This window comes from Nomascus leucogenys, chromosome 21, assembly GCF_006542625.1.
Source record: "Nomascus leucogenys isolate Asia chromosome 21, Asia_NLE_v1, whole genome shotgun sequence".
Taxonomy (NCBI): Eukaryota; Metazoa; Chordata; class Mammalia; order Primates; family Hylobatidae; genus Nomascus; species Nomascus leucogenys.
In genome coordinates, this window is record NC_044401.1 from 71,733,156 (window position 1) to 71,755,713 (window position 22,558).

The 22,558-nt window shown below is 37.8% G+C and overlaps 1 pseudogene; it reads left to right on the forward strand.

Annotated features, from left to right (window-relative positions):
- Window positions 1-1,837: 1,837 nt before the first annotated feature.
- LOC100596420 overlaps window positions 1,838-22,558 on the forward strand; it is a 77,246-nt pseudogene continuing 56,525 nt past the window's right edge.

Below are 22,558 nucleotides of genomic sequence, written 5' to 3' on the forward strand. Positions count from 1 at the left end.
ATGAAGAACCTGGAGGGTGGTCAGTAGCCAGGAGGCTGTCCTTGTTGTCCCAGAATTGGGATATTAATTGTCTCAGAATTGTCCCAGAATTGTGGGTAAGAGCCACAGCCAAGGAAGAAACTGGAAATACACTATGTTCTAGTCAGAGTGAAAATGGCAGCCATTTCTGGCAACGCTTGCGTAAAGGTACCATTGAAGAAGGACTAGTCCCTTCTCTCCAACTTGACCTTGCCACCCTATTAATAAGAAAAATGTGCAAGAAGAGCTATGACCTCTACTTCCCCAAGGGGCATGAGGTCACAGGTACTCCCTCTCCCTGGAGTCTAGAGACAGTCCTCCAGGAAACTTACTCCTAAAACTGGTGAGTGGCGCTACTACTCCCCTCACACACCTGCCAGGTAGGGGACAGGAGATTGATTCCCTCTTAACAGTGGTGAGATTTAGGACTGGCCATTAACGTGGTAGAGAGGGAGAAAGAATGACATTTGAAAGCAAACAGGATTGAATCTCAAAATCTAAAAAGAAACAATTGGAATAAGTAGAAAGCACCCAAACTTCATGGAATTGGGCTAAAATACAAACGGGGCTGTTCCTTGGCTGGGAAAGAGTGGGGGAGGCTTGACATGTGCTCCTTGAATGATATCATTAGGAAAATGTTTTTCTTGTTTCTATTCCAATAACTTGGAACTTCTCCATGAGCCAGTTATCCTAAGGTCATGGCTGGGACATAACAAGCCCCTGATGACCTTCCCAGGTGCCACAGCTTATGAGATGTTTTAAGAATTGGCTCTTGAGTGCCCTTCAATTCCCCCTTTTGAGCTCCAAGTTGATGAAACATAAAGTAATCTTCAAAAGAAAGTATGGGGGATACAACTTGATATTCTTAGAGTATTTCTAGTTTTATAATTAATTCACGGATGAGAGAGCCATTATCTGATAGCATCCAGAAATGTGGAAATTATTCATTTCAGACAAGCAACCCTGGTCCTGTTATAGTTTTTGATTAAAATGAAAACTTACCAAGTTTTATTTCTCAAAATATGATAGCTTCATGGGCAATTGAAATCAGCTAGTTCCATTGTTGGGTTTCTAATTGCAAGGCTTATAATAATATTTTTTGGAGTCAAACATGACATAATGCTAGGACTCCTGGAGCTAGCAAAGATGATAAAGTATTTCTGCCACAGCAGGTACTCTGCAAAATCCTTTATTAAAAAGAGCTGCCAAACACACGCTCAGAGTGTGATGGATTGTACAGAAATGAAGAGTGACATGCTACGAATTTACAACATTAATTTTTTCCCCCTAATTAAAGCAATGGGAATGGCCTCCAAACAGAATCTGGCTGGAGCTGGACAGGAATGATTATATTCCCCAGCACTCCACAGGATGGATTCTTGACCCAGTGTTCTTAAAACAAGAGTGTTTGAATTAAACTATCAGCTGATGGCAAAAGGTAACTGACATTATTTAATTAAAAAGCTTCTCTACCCTGTTATACCTGACTTCTACTTCCACTTGATATGTGGACATTTTTCTTTTTTTAAAAAAAATGTATAATTAGGCTTGGTAATGTAGCTGTCCTGTTGACAGAGTAAACTCTCCTAACAGTAAGAGTGGCTGACTTCTAGACATCAGAAAGTTTCACGGAGTAATTCAAACTGTGATGATGTGTGTGTTAGCAGCAATGAAGAAAATCTTGACAAACAATATCTACTAACAACTCTGACTGCCAGGGAAGGTGTGAATGACTTTGCTTTTTCTGCATGTTTCTTGTACCGAGGGAAATGAAGGCATACATATGTCTCCAGTAGGAGGTATTTAATGAGTCACAACGATGGTGCAGGAACAGACTGATATATTTTTCAAGGCTTTTGGAAGAGAAAGGGTGAGTGGCCATGTATTCGTGACAAGTGGATCACATCTGGAACAAAGAGTTATTCAGAAACAATAATGTGCCCCAAACAAACAGTAGACTCTGTGGCTGCACCAGCCCATTGGTCCCCAGCTGTTTACTCATCTCCTAACTGTCAGTCAAGCCTTTCCCACACTGATCCATACAGGACAATGGGAGTGTTTCTTTCATCTAGCAAATTTATAGCTTCCCTCCTTCTCCCAGAACCGAGGACATGACTAGGAAAATACACAAATTCGTCCACCTCTTTCCATGGCCTCCTCCCACATTAGACTTTAATTTCTCAGTGTTCTTTAGATACCTCAGTATTTCTCATCCCAATAAATTGGTTTTATTCTAATATTTTTCTGTATAGGGTGAGTAGCATCATTATTAACAACATGAACTTCGGAGCCCAGCAGCTCCATGACTTCCTAACTGAATGATCTTGGGCAAGTTCCATAATTCTCTTCTGCAAAAGGGAACACTAATGGTATCTATCATCAAAGAGTTGTTCCGAAGTTCTGAAGATGAATTGAAGTTATGTATATGTGCCTACCATATGGGGTGCGCTCGCTAAATGTTAGCTATGAATATTTACCATCATTATAGTTATTATCAATACACTAAGACCTGATATCACTCAAGCCCATTAAAAATTGCATTTGCAGAATGCTGGAATTGATAATAAATTATAGAAACATAAGGGGGTTCAAATTGTTTTAGCAAGAAGACGAGAGGCCTCTATTATTAAATTCCTCTTGTCAACAGTCTTAGTGATGAATGATATCAGAAAGGCAGAGTTAAAAAAGTGAGAGGAAAGAAAAGTGGAAAAAGAAGATGAAGAGGAAGAGAATTTCAGAATTCTGAGAATAAGAAAGAAGGGGTGAAGATACATAATTCTAAAACTACATTCTTACCTTTTCCCCTCAAAACCAGTGGTCTGACAGAGGTCATGAGACCTCAGATCCCTGCTCACATGCCTTTGTAATCTTCTCCAAATACTTTCCTATCACTATGATTTAACTGTGTCCCTGCTGTACTAGAAATATCCTTCTTGCTATGAAAATCCCATCCACTTATTTGTATGTTCTCTTCAAACCACTGTGACTTCTTAGAGTCCACAGCCCAAAGATGGCAAACAGAGTTCACCTCAGGTACCATCTTCCATGGACTGGTTATGATCACTTGCTAAGCTATGTTAAAAAGATTATAAGTCCATGTCTGAGTTCACTTACTCATGACTTTCCTCCTGCCTTGAGTTCACTCTTGTGCAAGATCATTTCACCTATCTCTCAAACTTTCTGAGGAATTCAATCACAAGAAGTTATTTTGTGTTCTTCCTTCTATTAATAGTTTCACATCAATGCTTTGCATGCTGCAAATACTTGGTAATTATATATCGAATGATTGACATCCAGGAGTAGAAATTAAGGTATTTGACTGAATAGAGACAGGCCCCATGACATCTCTTTCTTTCCTCTTGAAATTTGGCTCTCTGAACACCTACAATGTAAAACCTCATCAGCTCCTTTAAGCTTTTCAAAGGAAAATACTCATACATTTCCCATACCTGTAAAGGAAGATGTGTCTGGCACAGTCTGCAGAATTAGTCTCTGGAACACAGAATTACTGGATTTGTATTATTCAGTATCATTTTCTCTGTCCTGCAAACCACTGGGAATGGCAGGCCAAAACAGCAGGCCTATTGAAAGTAAACACATATCCACTCATCTCCACAGGAACTACTTTGAAAAGGGTGTTCAAAGCCAGGGCACACAAGAGCTTAGACTTGGCAAAAATCACAGCTAGCTTGGAAAGAAAGTGACTACTCACAGTGGTGCCAGTGAACTTTCCCTATTCACTATTGCTTCTCTCATTGGGTTCATGAAAAAGCCACAAAGAACCAACATGGCAGGGCATGCTGTCTACAAGTCAGAATAACTATTGCAATTTTGGGGCTGCCTAGATGTATGTGAGAGAGACAGGTTCTACGTTGGCGTACACAGAGTGAGGGGATGTATGCGTGTGTGCATGTGTGCCTGTGATGGTGCAGATGGGATTAACTCAGTCAACTCAATTTTTCAGGACCATTGCTAATTTATTTAGTTTAAGCTAGAGAAGTATTGAGGTATTCACTTACCAATTAAGCAGGAGAGATGTTGCTTGGGTAGCTGTAACAAGGGGTAGTATAGCTAGAGAAACATAGATGTCCAGACCAAAGGATATGAAAGGGCTTTACATTCACCAGATTAGACCAAGGTTTCCCAATCTTGGCAATATTGACATTTTGGGCCAGATAATTCTCTGTTAGAGAAGGGGGCTGCCCTGTGTACTGTAGAATGTTTAGCAGCATCCCTGGCCTCTACCCACTAGTGGCACCCACTCCTAGCTGTAACTACCAAATTGTCGCCATATATTGCCAAATGTTCCCTGGAGGAAAATGCACCCTTTCTTGAAAAGTACTGGACCAGACCTTTCTTTTAGTTTCATGAAGATGAGAGAGACATCAAATCAACACAGAATCCCTTGGTGATATAGTTTCACAAATTATACACATGTACCTTATGTTTTATCACTCAGCACTGCCTTAAGAGAAATTTGTGTGTCCCAATCAGCAATTGTGTTTAAAGTTTCTTCAAAGTATTAAATAATTTTAAAGAACATAGATTTTTAATTTGAAACATATTAGCCTACATTAATCAGCATATTTTATGCAGATAGAATTATATATCCAAAGACAAACTAGCTATAATCATACATAAATCATGGTAAAGCAGGGAGTATAATTAAATCGGAAATGAATCTACAAACAAAATACAAGCACAAAAACATATAGAATAAGTATGTCCCTTGCTGCATCCTTTTTGGTATTGCTACAAATTTGGGGAAAAAAGAAATAGGTAGAGTGGGAGTTGGATATACATTTTGCTTGTCAAAATACACTAGCACAAATAGATTTGTGAGCAGGTATAGTTCACTGCTATCATCACTAATCTGGACTTACAAACATCTTGGCTTCCCAATGAGAAGGTGAAGGAAAACAAATAAAACCTCACTGGCATTAATTGAATGACAAAACAATGGGAAAGATACACTGTATTACAAGTGTTGACTAAAAATCTTCATGCCATTCATTCATACGCATTCATTCTATTTAAGGTTGGCTACTACTCATTAACTTATTAGACAGACATGGTGTGAAGAAAGGAAAACTACGGACAAGCGACTTTTTTTTTTTTTTTTTTTTTTTGAGATGGAGTCTCAATCTGTCACCCAGGCTGGGGTGCAGTGCCATGATCTCGGCTCATGGCAACCTCTGCCTCCTGGGTTCAAGTGATTCTCCTACCTCAGCCTCTCAAGTAGCTGGGATTACAGGTGCCCACCACTAGGCCTGGCTAATTTTTGTATTTTTAGTAGAGACAGGGTTTAACTAAATTGGCCAGACTGTTCTCGAACTCCTGACCTCAGGTCATCAGCCGGCCTCGGCCTCCCAAAGTGCTACGATTACAGGCATGAGCCATCATGCCCAGCCAACAAATGACTTTAGGCAAACTTTCCAATTCAATATTTTTTCCAGCACAAAGAGAAGCATTTAATCAAATTGTTTCTGCCAAGCAAATTGACTATTAATTTATCAGATCCAAGGCTTGATTGAATAAAGGCAGTTTTAAGTGTAGTTCTTATCACTAGGAAAAAGAGTTAGAAACACATAAAGTCACCTCAGCATTATACTTAAGATTGGATAATTTAACTAAGTAGTATTTTCATGAAGTTCAGTCATTATATTATCATTTTCCATTTTAAAAGCAAAGAAATTTTAAAATCAAACTTATTTTTAAACTCCTGACAGCTCTCTCTTGCTCACCGTTTACATCTTTTAGTTTAAGGGAAAGGCTTCCTACTTCATTTGATAAAATGTGGCATCTTTTATTCTTAGTGTATTTTGTATTTTGCTTGGTAACCAGGCATCTTCAAAAGAAGAAAGTCATTCCTGAACTGTATTGGCATTCTGTGCACACTTCTATTGTGAAAGACATTCCTTTGTTTGCTGAAATACCTCTGTGTCTCCATTCTAAGAATCACCACATGAAAATACTGATGGAATCTACTCTCTGTATAAAATGTAGCCAGCTGGTGCAAATCAGCTCCTAATATACTTATGAAAACATGAAGCATTTTATTTTGCAGACTGATATTAACATCTTCTATGAATCTACACATGTATTCAAATGACTGGAGTTAAAAGCAAAAGCCAATCCTCCAAACTCAGCCCAGAGAATACTGCCTCTAGAAGCCACCAGGAGCAGCCAGCCCCTCTTCCCTATTGCTACAGTAGTTTGAACACAGTTCCTGTTAGCATTCAGCCTGCTGTATTACGATGATTTATTTTCATGTCTTTCTCCCCTAGCAGACTGAACTACTTCAGAGCAATGAACACTTCTTATTCATTGGTCTAACTTTCAGAGATTGTCCTTTCATGATACTGAGCATATTTACAGTAACTTATCTAGTGCCTGCCTTCCCTGCTGGACTGTTAGTAGGTGGCAAACACTGATAATAATGTACATGGAACTGAAGATGTGCTAGGCCTTGTTCAAAATGTGTTGATAAAATCCTTTTTATTACTTACTACTTCATGTGAAGTAACTACAACTATTATTGGTGCAAATGTAATTGCAGCTTCTTTCATTACTTTCAATGGCAAAAACTGCAATTATTTTTGCACCAACCTAATATAATCTTTATATAGTCACTGAGAAACTCAATAACTGAGAGGTTAAGTAACCTGCCTGAAGTAATAGAGCTGCTAAGTCAAGAGCAAGGATTTGAACCCAGACAGTCTGGTCAGAGGCAATTATGCTAAATCATTATGTTATACTACCTATACACTATCAGGGCCCTCAACAATATTTGGTAAATGGATAAAAGGAGGAAGAGAAAAAAAACGATGAAATGAGGAAAGAAACAAATGAACAAGAAACATATAGTCATCAAATTTTTGCTGAATAACTGAGGAGTAGAATCTAATTTTTACAGCAAGAAAAACTAAGTATTAGCAGGCACGATGGCTCATGCCTGTAATCCCAGAACTTTGGGAGGCTGAGGTGGGCAGATCATTTGAGGCCACCCTGGTCAACATGGTGAAACCTAAAAGCAATGGCAACAAAAGCCAAAATTGACAAATAGGATCTAATTAAACTAAAGAGCTTCTGCACAGCAAAAGAAACTACCATCAGAGTGAACAGGCAACCTACACAATGGGAGAAAATTTTTGCAACCGACTCATCTGACAAAGGGCTACTATCCAGAATCTACAATGAACTCAAACAAATTTACAAGAAAAAAACAAACAACCCCATCAAAAAGTGGGCAAAGGACATGAACAGACATTTCTCGAAAGAAGACATTTATGCAGCCAAAAAACACATGAAAAAATGCTCATCATCACGGGCCATCAGAGAAATGCAAATCAAAACCACAATGAGATACCATCTCACACCAGTTAGTGTGGCCATCATTAAAAAGTCAGGAAACAACAGGTGCTGGAGAGGATGTGGAGAAATAGGAACACTTCTACACTGTTGGTGGGACTGTAAACTAGTTCAACCATTGTGGAAGTCAGTGTGGCGATTCCTCAGGGATCTAGAACGAGAAATACCATTTGACCCAGCCATCCCATTACTGGGTATATACCCAAAGGACTATAAATCATGCTGCTATAAAGACACATGCACACATATGTTTATTGCAGCACTATTCACAATAGCAAAGAGTTGGAACCAACCCAAATGTCCATCAATGATAGACTGGATTAAGAAAATGTGGCACATATACACCATGGAATACTATGCAGCCATAAAAAATGATGAGTTCATGTCCTTTGTAGGGTCATGGACGAAAATGGAAATCATCATTCTCAGTAAACTATCGCAAGGACAAAAAACCAAACACCGCATGTTCTCACTCATAGTTGGGAATTGAACAATGAGAACACATGGACACAGGAAGGGGAACATCACACTCTGGGGACTGTTGTGGGGTAGGGGGAGGGGGGAGGGATAGCATTAGGACATATACCTAATGTAAATGACGAGTTAATGGGTGCAGCACACCAACGTGGCACATGGATACATACGTAACAAACCTGCACATTGTGCACACGTACCCTAAAACTTAAAATACAATAATAAAAAAAAATTGTTTTTAAAAAATCATAATTTCAGTATAAATAAATAAGGGTATACTATCAAAAAAAAAAGCAAAACAAAAATTATCTGGTGGGGGAGGTGCACACCTGCAATCCCAGCTACTAGGGAGGCTGAAGCATGAGAATCACTTAAAGCATGACAATCAACTTTTTGTCTCAACAACAACAGTAAAAAAAAGGAAAACTAAGCATCTCATACACACACACACACACACACACACACACGCATACACACAAAGTTTCTAGATGCTACAATGTATAGTATACCTAAATGATTTAAGTTGAATAGCTATTAAAATAGTAATCTTGAAGAATTATTTGTGGTATGCACAAAGTGCCTGTGCTAATGTTGACTGAAAAAAGAATATAAAATAGCATATATCAGCACTATGTAATACAAATATTATGAGAGACACAGATGTGAGTCACATATGTAATTTTTTTTTTTTGAGACGGAGTCCTGCTGTCGCCCAGACTGTAACCCAGTGGTGTGATCTCCACTCACCGCAAGCTCCGCTTCCTGGGTTCACGTCATTCTCCTGCCTCAGCCTCCCAGGTAGCCGGGATTACAGGCGCCCACCACCACGCCCGGCTAATTTTCTGTATTTTTAGTAGAGATTAGGTTACACTGTATTAGCCAGAATGGTCTTGATCTCCTGACCTCGTGATCTGCCCGCCTTGGCCTGCCAAAGTGCTGGGATTACAGGAGTGAGCCACCGTGCCAGGCCCACATATGTAATATTAAATGTGCTAGAAGCCACATTTAGAGTTAATAGGTGATGTTAACTTTAATAATTTATTTTGTTTAACCCAATAGAGACGAAATTTTATTTCAGTAATCAACATAAAAATTATGAGGTATTTTATAGTTTTTAATAATAAATCTTATAAATCTACAGTATATCTTCCTCTCATAGCTCATCTCAAAAAAGACTATATTTTAAAGGCTCAATAGCTATATGTGGCTAGCAGCCACCATCCTGGACAGTGCAGTTACATAATATTATTTCTTTTAAACAAAGTCACTTGGTTAGCCCTTCTGTCTATGCCTATTTACATGGAAAACTGTTGGCAGAGAATACGGCAACTTATTCATTGCAGTTATCTTTAGGTTGAAGAGACATAGGTACCAGTTTTTTTTTTTTTTTTTTTTTTTTTTTTTTTTTAAGACAGTCTCACTCTGTTAACCAGGCTGGAGTGCAGTGGCACAATCTCAGCTCATTGCAACATCCACCTCCTGGGTTCAAGTGATTCTCCTGCCTCAGCCTCATGAGGAGCTGGGATTACAGGCACCTGCCATGATGCCCAGAAAATTTTGTATTTTTAGTAGAGACAGGGTTTTGCCATGTTGGCCAGGCTGGTCTCGAACTCCTGACCTCAAGTGATCTGCCCACCTCGGCCTCCCAAAGTGCTTGGATTACAAGCATGAACCACCGTGCCTTTCTCTTCATTCTTTAAAAAGTATGTTCTTTTAGAATCAAAGAAACAAAATAAAATATTACAGTCTCTACTTACAGTCTCTCAAGAAATACAAATATTATTAAAAGGAGTAAAATGAATATGTAAGACATGGGAGTGAATTCAACATGGGATTCTTCTATGTTCTGAAACTAGCACAATGGTCAACGTTCTGGTGGAATATGAGAAGAGAATGAAAAAGACACCAATGGCTTTGAGACAATGGCCCTACAAAATGGAAATGCTACTAGAGACTCCAGCTTTTGTAATGGGAAGCTAGCTTTTACATACAAATCCTCCTATGGAAAAACAACAAGTGCTAGATAAATGATCCAATAAGTCTTCTTAAAAACAACAAACAGAATAGTAAGACATTAGTAAGCCAAAAATGGAAGAAAAGCTGAAAAGGCAGAGAATTAAACATGGAATAGAAGCTATACTCTGAGGGTATTTGCTGGTCTTTTCAAATTTAACTTTAAAAGGCTCTCAGGGAGAAGTCAGAGTCCACGGAAACATACACATTGGAGATTCTGATAGGAGACTCTCCATGACAATCTAGAACTCTAAAGGCCTCCATCACCAGGGAAAATGTAAAGTGAAGATTAAATAAAACCCAAAATAAGTAGAATGAAGAGAGTAATTAAGATAAAAGGGGACACCGATTATGTAGAAAACCAGCAAACAATAGAGAAGAAGCAATGAAATCAAAGACTGTTCTTTGAATGAAATAATAAAATTGATAACTCTCTAGTCAGACTGACGCTGATGAAAGCAAGCATGAATTACCCATAGCAGGAATTACAAATCCTACATTATTAAATGAATAGCAATGCAATGTTATAAACAATTTTATTTCAATAAACTTGTTAACATAGAAGAAATGGACAAATACTTTGAAAGATGCAAACTACCAAAACTAACTTAACATGAAATATACAACTTGAAATAATTCTCTATTAGAGATATTCTATAAACACACTGCAGGCCCAGTTTTATTGTTTAGTGTTATCATGAAATTAATGAAGAATTAATACCAACCCTATGAAGACTCCATCAGAAGATAAAGGAATAATGAACACTTCCCGCCCTGAGTCCAGTACCAGCCTAATAATAAAACCAGAAAAAGACCTTAAAAGAAAACTAGAGTTGAATACTCTCTAAGACAAAAGACACAAAAATCTTCAACAAAATGTTATTAAATCCAGACATATGTAAGAAATAATGTATTTTGACCAATATTATGAGAGACACAGACATGAGTCACATATGTAATTGTAAATGTGCTAGAAGCCACATTTAGAGTTTAATAGGTGATGTTAACTTTAATAATTTTGTTTAACCCAATACAGCCAAAATTTTACTTCAGTAATCAACATAAAAATTATGAGGTATTTTATATTTTTAAATAATAAATCTTATAAACCTAGAGTATATCTTCCTCTTATAGCACATCTCAAAAAAGACTGTATTTTAAACGCTCAATAGCTATATGTGGCTAGCAGCCACCATCTTGGATTGACCCCAGGAACTCAAGATTGGTTTAATCCCAGGAACTCCAGATTGGTTTAACATTTAAAAATCAATTAATGTAAATCGTTGTATTACCAGTATACAGAAGAATGGTCATCTTGATATGCATGCAAAAATATATCTGGACATGATTCGATGCCCATCAATTATAAAAACTCTTAGCAAGCTAGCTAGTGAAAAAAATTCCTTCAACCTGGTAAAGGGAATTATGAAAAAAAAGAAGCTCTTAAATTACCACTGGGTCAAAGAAGAAATCAAAAGGGAAATTAGAAAATACTTAGAGATGAATTTAAATGAAACACAATAAACCAAAGCTAACAGGATGCAGCAAAAGCAACACCAAGAGGGATGTTTAGAGCTGCGAATGTAGACTTTAAAAAAAATCTCAAATCAATAAACTGTATACCTTAGGAACTAGAAAAAGAAGAGCAAAGTAGACCTAAAGATAGCAAAAGGAAAAAAAATAAAAAGATTAGAGTGGACATAAACTAGAGAAGAGAAAAACAACAGGAAAATCAAGGAAACAAAGTGTTAGTTATCTGAAAAGAACAACAAAATTGAAAAACCTTTAACTAGACTGACAGAAAAAGAGAAGAATCTTAGAATTACTAAAATCAGAAATGAAAGTAGAGGCATTCTTACCGATTTTACAGAAATAAAAAGGATTAGGCTAGCCTGGGCAACATGGCAAGACTCTACCTCTAATTTTTTTTTTTTTAATTACCTGGGCATGGTGTCATGTGCCACGAGTCCCAGCTACTTGAAAGTCTGAGGTGGGAGGATGCTCGAGCTCAGGAATTTGAGGCTACAGTGAGCTATGGCTGCACCACTGCACTCCACCTGCAGTGACAGAGTGAGACTCTTTAAAAAAAAAGGATGAAAAGAGAATACAGTGAATAATTGTACACCAAAAAATTAAATAATCTAGATGAGATGAGCATATTCCTGGAAAGACACAAACTACCAAAACGGACTAATAAAGAAATAGAAAATCTGAATAGCTATGTAACCTTTAAAATAATTGAATAAAAATCTTCTCAGCAAAGAAAAACCCAAGACTGGATGGCTTCACTGTTGACTTCTAGCAACAATTAAGAAAGAACTAATGCCAATCTTTCTTAAACTCTCCCCCACAAAAAGTGAAAGAGGAGAAAACACTTTCTAGCTCTTTTTGTGAGGCCAGAAATACCCTGATATCAATACAGCACAAAAATACTACAAGAAGAAAAAAACTCCACAGACTAATATCCCTTAATATCTCTTAATGTAAAAATCCTCAAAAATACTAGCAACCTGAATTCAGCAGGATGTCAAGAGTGAGATTCATTTCTGGGATACATGGATAATTCAGCATACAAAAAATGATAAATGTAATACATCATCACATGAACAGAATGAAGAAAAAAATAACAGGCTGGGCGCAGTGGCTCATGCCCAGCACTTTGGGAGGCCGAGTCGGGTGGATCATGAGGTCAGGAGATCAAGACCATACTGGCTAACATGGTGAAACCCCGTCTCTACTGAAAAATACAAAAAAACAATTAGTCCGGCATGATGGCGGGCGCCTGTAGCCCCAGCTACTTCGGAGGCAGAGGCAGGAGAATGGCGTGAACCCGGGAGGTGGAGCTTGCAGTGAGCCGAGATTGCACCACTGCACTCCAGCCTGGGTGACAGAGCAAGATTCCGTTAAAAAACAAAAAACAAAAACAACAACAACAACAACAACAAAAAAACAGAATCATCTCCACTGACAGAAAAATCATTTGACAAAATTTAACACCCTTTCAAGATAAAAATACTCAATAAACTAGAAATAGAGCGGAATTTCCTCAACATGATAAGGGCCATATATGAAAAAAATCACACCTAACATTATACTCAATGTTGAAAGCGTGAGAAATTTTCCTCTAAGATAAGGAGGAAGAGAAGGGTAGCTTTTGCCACTTCTATTCAGTATAGTACGAGAAGTTTAGTCAAAGCAATTAGATAAAAGGGCATACATATTGAAAAGGAAATAGTAAAATTATCTTTGCTTTCAGATGACATGATTTTATCAATGGGAAACCCTAAGGATTCCACAAAAAACTTTTAGAACCATTAAATGAATTCAGCAATGTTGCAGGGTACAAAATCAATTCACACAAATTAGTTGCATTTCTATACACTAGCAATGAACAATCCAAATAAGAAACTAAGAAAACAATATTTTTACAGTAGCATCAAGAAGAATAAAATACTTAGGAATAAGTTAACTGTGGAGACAAAAGATCTGTACACTGACAATTATAAACTGCTAAAAAAAATTAAAGCTGACATAATTAGGTGGAAAGACATTCTATGTTTATGATTTGGAAGAATATTGTTAAGATGACAATATTACCCAAAGAAATCTACCAATTCAATGTAAGTCTTATCAAAATCACAATGGAGTTTTTTACAGATAAGAAAAAAAAATCATCCTAAAATTCATATGTAATCTCTAGAAACTCCAAATGACCAAAACGATCTTGAAAAAGAACAAAGTTGGAGACATCATACTCCCTGATCTTAAACGATACCACAAAACTATACTAACCAAAACAGTGTGGTATTGGCATAAGGCACAGACTAAAGGGAAAAAACAGCCCAGCAATAAACCCTCATAATTATGGCTCATCGATTTTTTTTTTTTTGAGACAGAGTCTCTATCACCCAGGCTGGAGTGCAGTGGTGCGATCTCAGCTCACTGCAACTTCTGCCTCTGAGGTTCAAGCGATTCCCCTGCCTCAGCCTCACAAGTAGATAGGGTTTTGCCACGTTGGCCAGGCTGGTCCCGAACTCCTGGTCTCAAGTGATCCACCCGCCTTGGCCTCCCCAAAGTGCTGGGATTACAGGTGTGAGCCACCATGCCCAGCCCAGGACTTGTCTTTTCAACAAACAATACTGGGAAAACTGGATATCTGCATACAAAATAATAAAGTTGGACATTTATGCCATATACAAAAATGAACTCAAAAGGAATCAAAGATAATAGCTACAATTATAAAACTCTTAGGAGAATACAAAGCAGAAAATCTTCATCACATGAGATTTGGCACTGATTTTTAAAAATGTGACACCAAAAGCACAAATAGATAAATAAATAGCAACAAAAAAGCAAATAAATAAATAGGACTTCATCAAAATGTAATGCTTCTGTGCATCAAAGAACACCAACAAGAATGTGAAAAGGGAATTCAAAGAATGGGAGAAAATACTTGCAAATATTACCTGATAAGTGATTAATATCCAGAATATTCTATGACTCAAAAACCACACAATTAAAAAAATGAGCAGAAGACTTCAATATGTACCTCTCCAAATAATCTATACAAATAACTAATAAGACATAATATGCTCAACATTATTGATCATTAGGGAATGTCAAAATCAAAATCACAGTGAGATATCACCTCACACTCATTATGAAGGCTATTATAAAAACTGGAAAATAAGTATTGGTGAGATATAGGGAAACTGGAACCCCTAAGCATTGCTGTTGAGAGTGTAAAATGGTGCTACTGCTTAGTGGCAGTTTGGTGGTTCCACAAAACCTTAAATAAAGAATTACCATTCTATTCCCATACAATTACCGTATGATCCAGCAATTCTACTCCAGGTATATACACAAAAGAAATGAAAGCAGGAACTCGAACAGATATTTGTACATAAATGCTCATAGCAGGATTATCCACAATAGCCAAAAGGTGGTACCAACTCAAATATCCATCAACAGATGAATGGATAAACAAAATGTGGTATATCTATACAATGGAACAGTATTCAGCCATAACAAGGAAACAAATTCTGATTTGTGCTACTACATGAATGAAGCTTGAAATTATCATGTTCAGTGAAATAAGCTAAACACAGAAGGACAAATATTTTATGATTCCACTTATTTGAGACACTTACAACAGGCAAATCCAAAGACACAGAAAGTTAGAATTTACCAGGGTCTGGGGGGAGGGACAGATCGGGAATTATTATTTGATGGGTACAGAGTTTATGTTTGGGATAGTAAAAAAAGTTCTGGATAGAGATAGTGGTAATGGTTATACAATATTGTGACTATATCTAATGCCACTGGGCTGTACACATAAAGAGTTAAAGAGGTAACTTTTATATTAAATATGTATTTTACGGGACAAAAATAAATTTAAAAAATACTAGCACAAACATAATAAAGATAAAAAACTAAATGCTCACAGAAGGATGTCCAATATCAAACATGGTACTGGAGGTCCTAGCCAGGGGAAAAAAAGCCATAAAGCCTTTTTGGAGACCTGATGTACAGTGTGATGACAATAGTTAATAAAAACTTATTAAATCTCTGAGGCTGGCAAGATGGCTGAATAGGAACAGCTCCAGTCTGCAGCTCCCAGCATGCTCAATGCAGAAGGTGGGCAATTTCTGCATTTCCAACTGAGGTACCTGGCTCATCTCACTGGTAGTGGTTAGACAATGGGTACAGCAGCCCAGGGAGGGTGAGCAGAAGCAGGGCACGGCGTTGCCTCACCCGGGAAATGTAAGGGGTTGGGGAACTCCCTCTGCTAGCCAAGGGAAGTTGCAAGGGACTGTGCTGTGAGGAACAGTGCATTCTGGCCCAGATGCTATGCTTTTCCCATGGTCTTCACAACCCACATACCAGGAGATTCCCTCGGGTGCCTACACCTTGGGTTTCAAGCACAAAAGTGAGCAGTCATTTGGGCTGACACCGAGCTAGCTACAGGAGTTTTTTTTTCATACCCCATTGGCACCTGGAATGCCAGTGAGACAGAACCATTCACTCCCCTGGAAAGGGGGCTGAAGCCAGGGAGCCAAGTGGTCTAGCTCAGTGGATCTTACCCCCATGGAGCCCAGCAAGCTACAATGCACTGTTGTGAAATTCTCACTGCCAGTACAGCAGTCTGAAGTTGACCTGGGATGCTGGAGCTTGGTGTGGGGAGGGGTGTCCACCATTACTGAGGTTAGAGTATGTGGTTTTCCCCTCACAGTGTAAACAAACCGGCCTGGATGTTCAAACTGGGTGGAGCCCACCACAGCTAGGCAAAGCCACTGTAGCCAGACTACCTCTCTGGATTCCTCCTCTCTGGGCAGGCCATCCCTGAAAGAAAGGCAGCAGCCCCAGTCAGGCGCTTATAGATAAAACTCCCATCTTCCTGGGACAGGGCATCTGGGGGAAAGGATGGCGGTGGGCACAGCTTCAGCAGACTTAAATGTTCCTGCCTGCTGACTCTGAAGAGGACAGTGGATCTCCCAGCACAGTGCTCGAGCTCTGCTAAGGGTTAGACAGCCTCCTCAAGTGGGTCCCTGACACCCATGCTTCCTGACAGAGAGAAACATTCCCAGCAGGGGTTGACAGACACCTCATACAAGAGAGTTCTGGCTGGCATCTAGCAGGTGCCCCTCTGGGATGAAGCTTCCAGAGGAAGGAACAGGCAGCAATCTTTGCTGTTCTGCAGTCTCTGCTGGGGATACCCAGGCAAAAAGGGTCTGGAGGGTCCTCCAGCAAGCTCCAGCAAACCTGCAGCAGAGGGGCCTGACTATTAGAAGGAAAACTACCAAACAGAGAGGAATATCATTATCATCAACAAAAAGGACATCCACACAAAAACCCCATCTGAAGGACACCAACATCAAAGACCAAATGTAGATAAATCCATGAAAAAAAAAAAAGAAAAAAGAAAAAACAAAACAGTGCAAAAAGGCTGAAAATTCCAAAAACCAGAATGCTTCCTCTCCTCCAAAGGATCACAACTCATCGCCAGCAAGGTAACAAAACTGGATGGAGAATAAGTTTGACAAATTGACAGAAGTAGGCTTCAGAAGGTGGATAATAACCACAAACTCCTCTGAGCTAAAGGAGAATGTTTTAACCCAATGTAAGGAAGCTAAGAACCTTGAAAAAAGGCTAGAGGAATTGCTAACTAGAATAATCAGTTTAAAGAAGAACATAAATGACCTGAAGGAGCTGAAAAACACAGCATAAGTATTTCATGAGGCATACACAAGTATCAATAGCTGAATTGATCAAGCAGAGGAAAGGGTATCAGAGATCAAAGATCAACTTACAGAAATAAAGTGTGAAGACAATATTAGAGAAAAAAGAATGAAAAGGAAGGAACAAAGCCTCCAAGAAATATGGGACTATGTGAAAAGACCAAATACACATTTGAATGGTGTACCAGAAAGTGACAAGGAGAATGGAATCAAGTTGGAAAGCACTCTTCAGGGTATTATCCAGGAGAACTTCCCTAACCTAGCAAGGCAGGCCAACATTCAAATTCAGGAAATACAGAAAACACCACAAAGATACTCCTTGAGAAGAGCAACCCCAAGACACATAATCATCAGATTCACCAAGGTCAAAATGAAGGAAAAAATGTTAAGGACAGCCAGAGAGAAAGGTCGGGTTACCCACAAAGGGAAGGCCATCAGACTAACAGCAGATATCTCTGCAGAAAACCTGCAAGCCAGAGGAGAGTGAAGGCCAATATTCAACATTCTTAAAAGAACTTTCAACCCAGGATTTCATATCCAGCCAAACTGAGATTCATAAGTGAAGGAAAAATAAAGTCCTTTACAGACAAGCAAATGCTGAGGGATTTTGTCACCACTAGGCCTGCCTTACAAGAGCTCCTGAAGGAAGCACTAAATATGGAAAGGAAAAACTAGTACCAGCCACTGCAAAACATACCAAATTGTAAACACCATCAACACTATGAAGAAACTGCATCAACTAATGGGCAAAATAACCAGCTAGCATCATAATGACAGGATCAAATTCACACATCATAGTATTAACCTTAAATATAAATGGACTAAATGCTCAAAGTCTGAGGATACAAAATCAATGTGCAAAAATTGCAAGCATTTCTATATACCGATAACAGACAAACAGAGAGCCAAACCATGAGTGAACTCCCATTCACAACTGCTACAAAGAGAATAAAATACCTAGGAATACAACTTACAAGGGATGTGAAGGACCTTTTCAAGGAGAAATACAAACCACTGCCCAAGGAAATAAGAGAGGACACAAACAAATGGAAAAACATTCCATGCTCATGCATAGGAAGAATAAATATCATGAAAATCATCATACTGCCAAAAGTAATTTATAGATTCATCACTATCCCCATCAAGCTGCCATTGACTTTCCTTACAGAATTAGAAAAAACAACTTTAAATTTCATATGGAACCAAAAAAGAGCCCACATTGCCAAGTCAATCCTAAGCCAAAAGAACAAAGCTGGAGGCATCACGCTACCTGACTTCAAACTATACTACAAGGCTACAGTAACCAAAACAGCATGGTACTGGTACCAAAACAGAGATATAGACCAATGGAACAGAACAGAGGCCTCAGAAATAACACATATCTACAACCATCTGATCTTTGAGAAACCTGACAGAAACAAGCAATGGGGAAAGGATTCCCTATTTAATAAATGGTGTTGGGAAAACTGGCTAGCTATATGCAGAAAACTGAAACTGGACCCCCTCCTTACACCTTACACAAAAATTAACTCAAGATGGATTAAAGACTTAAACATAAGACTTAAGCCATAATAACCCTAGAAGAAATCCTAGGCAATCATTCAGCACACAGGCATGGGCAAAGACTTCATGACTAAAACACCAAAAGCAATGGCAACAGAAGCGAAAATTGACAAATTGGATGTAACGAAACTAAAGAGCTTCTGCACAGCAAAAGAAACTATCATCAGAGTGAACAGGCAACCTACAGAATGGGAGAAAATTTTTACAATCTATCCATCTGTCAAAAGGCTAATATGCAGAATCTACAAGGAACTTAAACAAATTTACCAGAAAAAAAAACCCCATCAAAAAGTGGGCAACAGATATAAACAGACACTTCTCAAAAGACATTGACGCAGCCAACAAACATTTATAAAAAGAAAGCTCATCATCACTGGTCATTAGAGAAATGCAAATCACAACCACAATGAGATACCATCTCACACCAGTTAGAACGGCCATGATTAAAAGGTCAGGAAACAACAGATGCTGGGGAGGTTGTGGAGAAATGGGAATGCTTTTAAACTGTCGATGGGAGTATAAATTACTTCAACCATTGTGGAAGACAGTGTGGTGATTCCTCAAGGATCCAGAACCAGAAATATCATTTGACCCAGCAATTCCATTACTGGGTATATACCCAAATAATTATAAATCATTCTACTATAAAGACACATGCACACATACGTTTATTGCAACTGTTCACAATACAATACGTATGTTTATTGCAACTGTTCACAATAGCAAAGACTTAGAATCAACCCAAATGCCCATCAATGATAGACTGGATAAAGAAAATGTGGCACATATACACCGTGGAATACTATGCAGCCACAAAAAAGGATGACTTTGTGCCCTTTGCAGGGACATGGATGAAGCTGGAAACCATCATTCTCAGCAAACTAACACAAGAACAGAAAACCAAACACCACATGTTCTCACTCATAAGTGGGAGTTGAACAATGAGAAGAGATGGACACAGAGAGGGGAACATCACACAACAGAGCCTGTCGGTGGGTAGGGAGCTAGGGGAGGGATAGTATTAGGAGAAATAGCTAATGTAGACGACAGGTTGATGGGTGCAGCAAACCACTGTGGCATGTGTATACCTATGTAACAACTCTGTACATTCTGCACATGTATCTGAGAACTTAAAGTTTAATTTAAAAAAGTATTCAATCTTTGTAATTTGCTGAGAATAAATTTTAAGTATTCTTACTGCCAAAAAAGAGATGATTGTGAGGTGATTAATATTTTGATAGCTTAATTTTGTTAATCATTTCTCAATGTATATGTATATCAAAATATTATGTTGCAAACCTTAAATACACACTATTTTTATTTGTCAATTATACCTCAATAAATGTGGAAAAAAATAACATTCTAAAATAAGTGGTAAATTTCTTTTTGAAAAAATATAAGACCTTACAGGAAAAGTGAGAAAATAGTGAGATGATGCCAAGAAAATTGCCAAATATTTTCAATGGTGGGAAAGCAGCAGAAGCCAGGACCACAGCTGATATTTGACCAAGTAGAGAGTTTCACCAAACACTGACGTGTGTATATATTCCATTCTCAGCTGCCCTTGAAATGGCCCATGCTTTGTGATAATGATAACATTTTAAGAAAATTCACAGCAAGTTATGTAGAAAAGAAATCAAAACCAGCATGAATCAAATTCTTATTGCCAGTAATTAGAGGTTGAGTAACTCACATTGAGATAAGTTGGGGAGGTCTTTGGGCTGCATACAAAGAACTTGAATTTATAGAGAGGTTATATTAAGTCTGTGTATCTGAGTATTGCTGGTTATTTCACGTATGTTTCCCCCGCACTGGCTCAATTACAACCAGAGATAAAGTGTTAAGTAGCTATAAAGACATTCTGTTATATTCCTACAAACAATCATCACTGCAAGAAAGCATTTGGATGGAGAACGAGAAGAGTCATTGTCTTGGTGGTCTGTAGAGACCTGCCCCTTGAGTCTGCACAGAGAAAAATAGGGATACTATACTCAAAGAGACAGTAGAAAACTTCCAAATAGTCCCTGAAGCAGAAGCAGTACAAGACACATCTAAGGGTAACATAGTTAAAGTTTAACCTATTGGAAATGAAACCTTCTAATGAACCTTGAAATCTTCTAATGAATCTTAGGTCAAAGAGTCATCATTTATAGGTAACATGAGAGGTACAGCCATTTCAACAGTGAAATCACAGACCTTTGGAAAGTACTGTTAATGAGACTTGTACTTAAAGTGTATAGTATGCAGGAATAGAAATCTTCAAAAGAAAAAAATATTCTAGTCTTCAACAGTTCCACTGAGAAGCAAAAAATAGCAACAAATAAACATTCAGTTTAGTAATATAAAAAGAATAAAACAACTGACAAGGAGTTTGAAGGAATTAAGATTAAAGAACTAATTAAAAATCAAAAATGGAGATTTGAGAGAAAACTGTGAGAGCTGCATATATGTAAAAGGACAAAAAAATAGATTTTTGCTAGTTTGAATTATAAAAAAGACAAGACAACTTTGGAATGAGAAGGAACTTATTAGTATATCTGGAAAAGATTTTTAAATTATAAAAAATGCTGTATAAAGCTCATGTCTATTTAAAAATCTAAATTAAGTGATTATTGAGATAAATGTTTAAAATAGATTCATGATCAGCATACTCACGAAGTAAGTTGAAAATGGTAGAACAGATCTATGCCCTACAAAGGAGCAGGAGATAAATATTATGTTGCTGAGTCTACAAAACTACTTAATATGTTTTATAGCATGTGTGAGGATGATGCTGTCGACTAATTTTGTTTTTCTCCCACTTCATATGTTGAAGTCCTAATCTTCAGTGTTCGTGTATTTGGAGACAGGATCTTTCAGAGGTAATTAAGATTAAATCAAGTCCTAAGGGTATGGCCCTAATCCAGTAGGATTAGTGACTTTAAGTAAGAGACAGAGGGCTCTCTTTTTCTCACTGCCACATGAAGATACAATAAAGAAGGAGCCATCTACAAGCTGGGAAGAAAGCCTTCACCAGAAACGGAATCAGCCTGCACCCAGACCTTGGACTTCCCAGCCTCCAGATGTGTGAGAAATAAATTTGTTGTTTAAGCCACCCAGTCTGTGGCAATTTGTTATGGCAACCTGAGCTAACCAATTACAGATGGGAACCTTCCCAATTTATTTTCATTAAAGTAACAAAACTAATTCCAAAACCTATAAATAGTACTGAAAAATTATGGACCAGTCTCCTAATAGCTTAAAAATCCAAAAGAAAATATTGAATGAATTCAGCAAAGTATTCAAAGAATTAACTTTTTCTACAATTAACATTGTAGTTTTACACTAAAGCGGGATCAGAATAGTTGAACACTTGTAGTTTTATTAATCTCATATGTATATAAATAGGCTAAAAGAAGGGTCAAAAACCTTTTTTCTGTAAAGGGCCAGCGAATATGTTAGGCCCTGTGCAAAAGCAATCTCTGTTGTAAGTACTCAATTCTTTCATTGTGGCCCCAAAGTAGTGTTAGGTAATATGTAAATAAATGGGTGAGGCTGTGCTTCAATATAACATTATTAAAACAAGAGTGGGTTTTGCTAACCTCTGGGACAAGGAAGAAAAAAAAGATTTTATATATCTAGAGGCTAGAAAGGGATTTGATAGAATTCCACATATAGTACTTTAAATAGAATTCTCAGTAAAACGATGAATAAAATCAATTTTATGAGCATAGATAATCTTTTATAAGGAAACATGAGAAATGCAGCTTTTACAGTCAGGAAAAAAGTTACTGATGCCTCGTATTTTATTGCTATTATTCAATGTTGCACTAGATATCTTAGTCAATGCAACAACACAAAAAATAAATGACAGTCTAGCAGAAAAGATAATTTCTATAGTT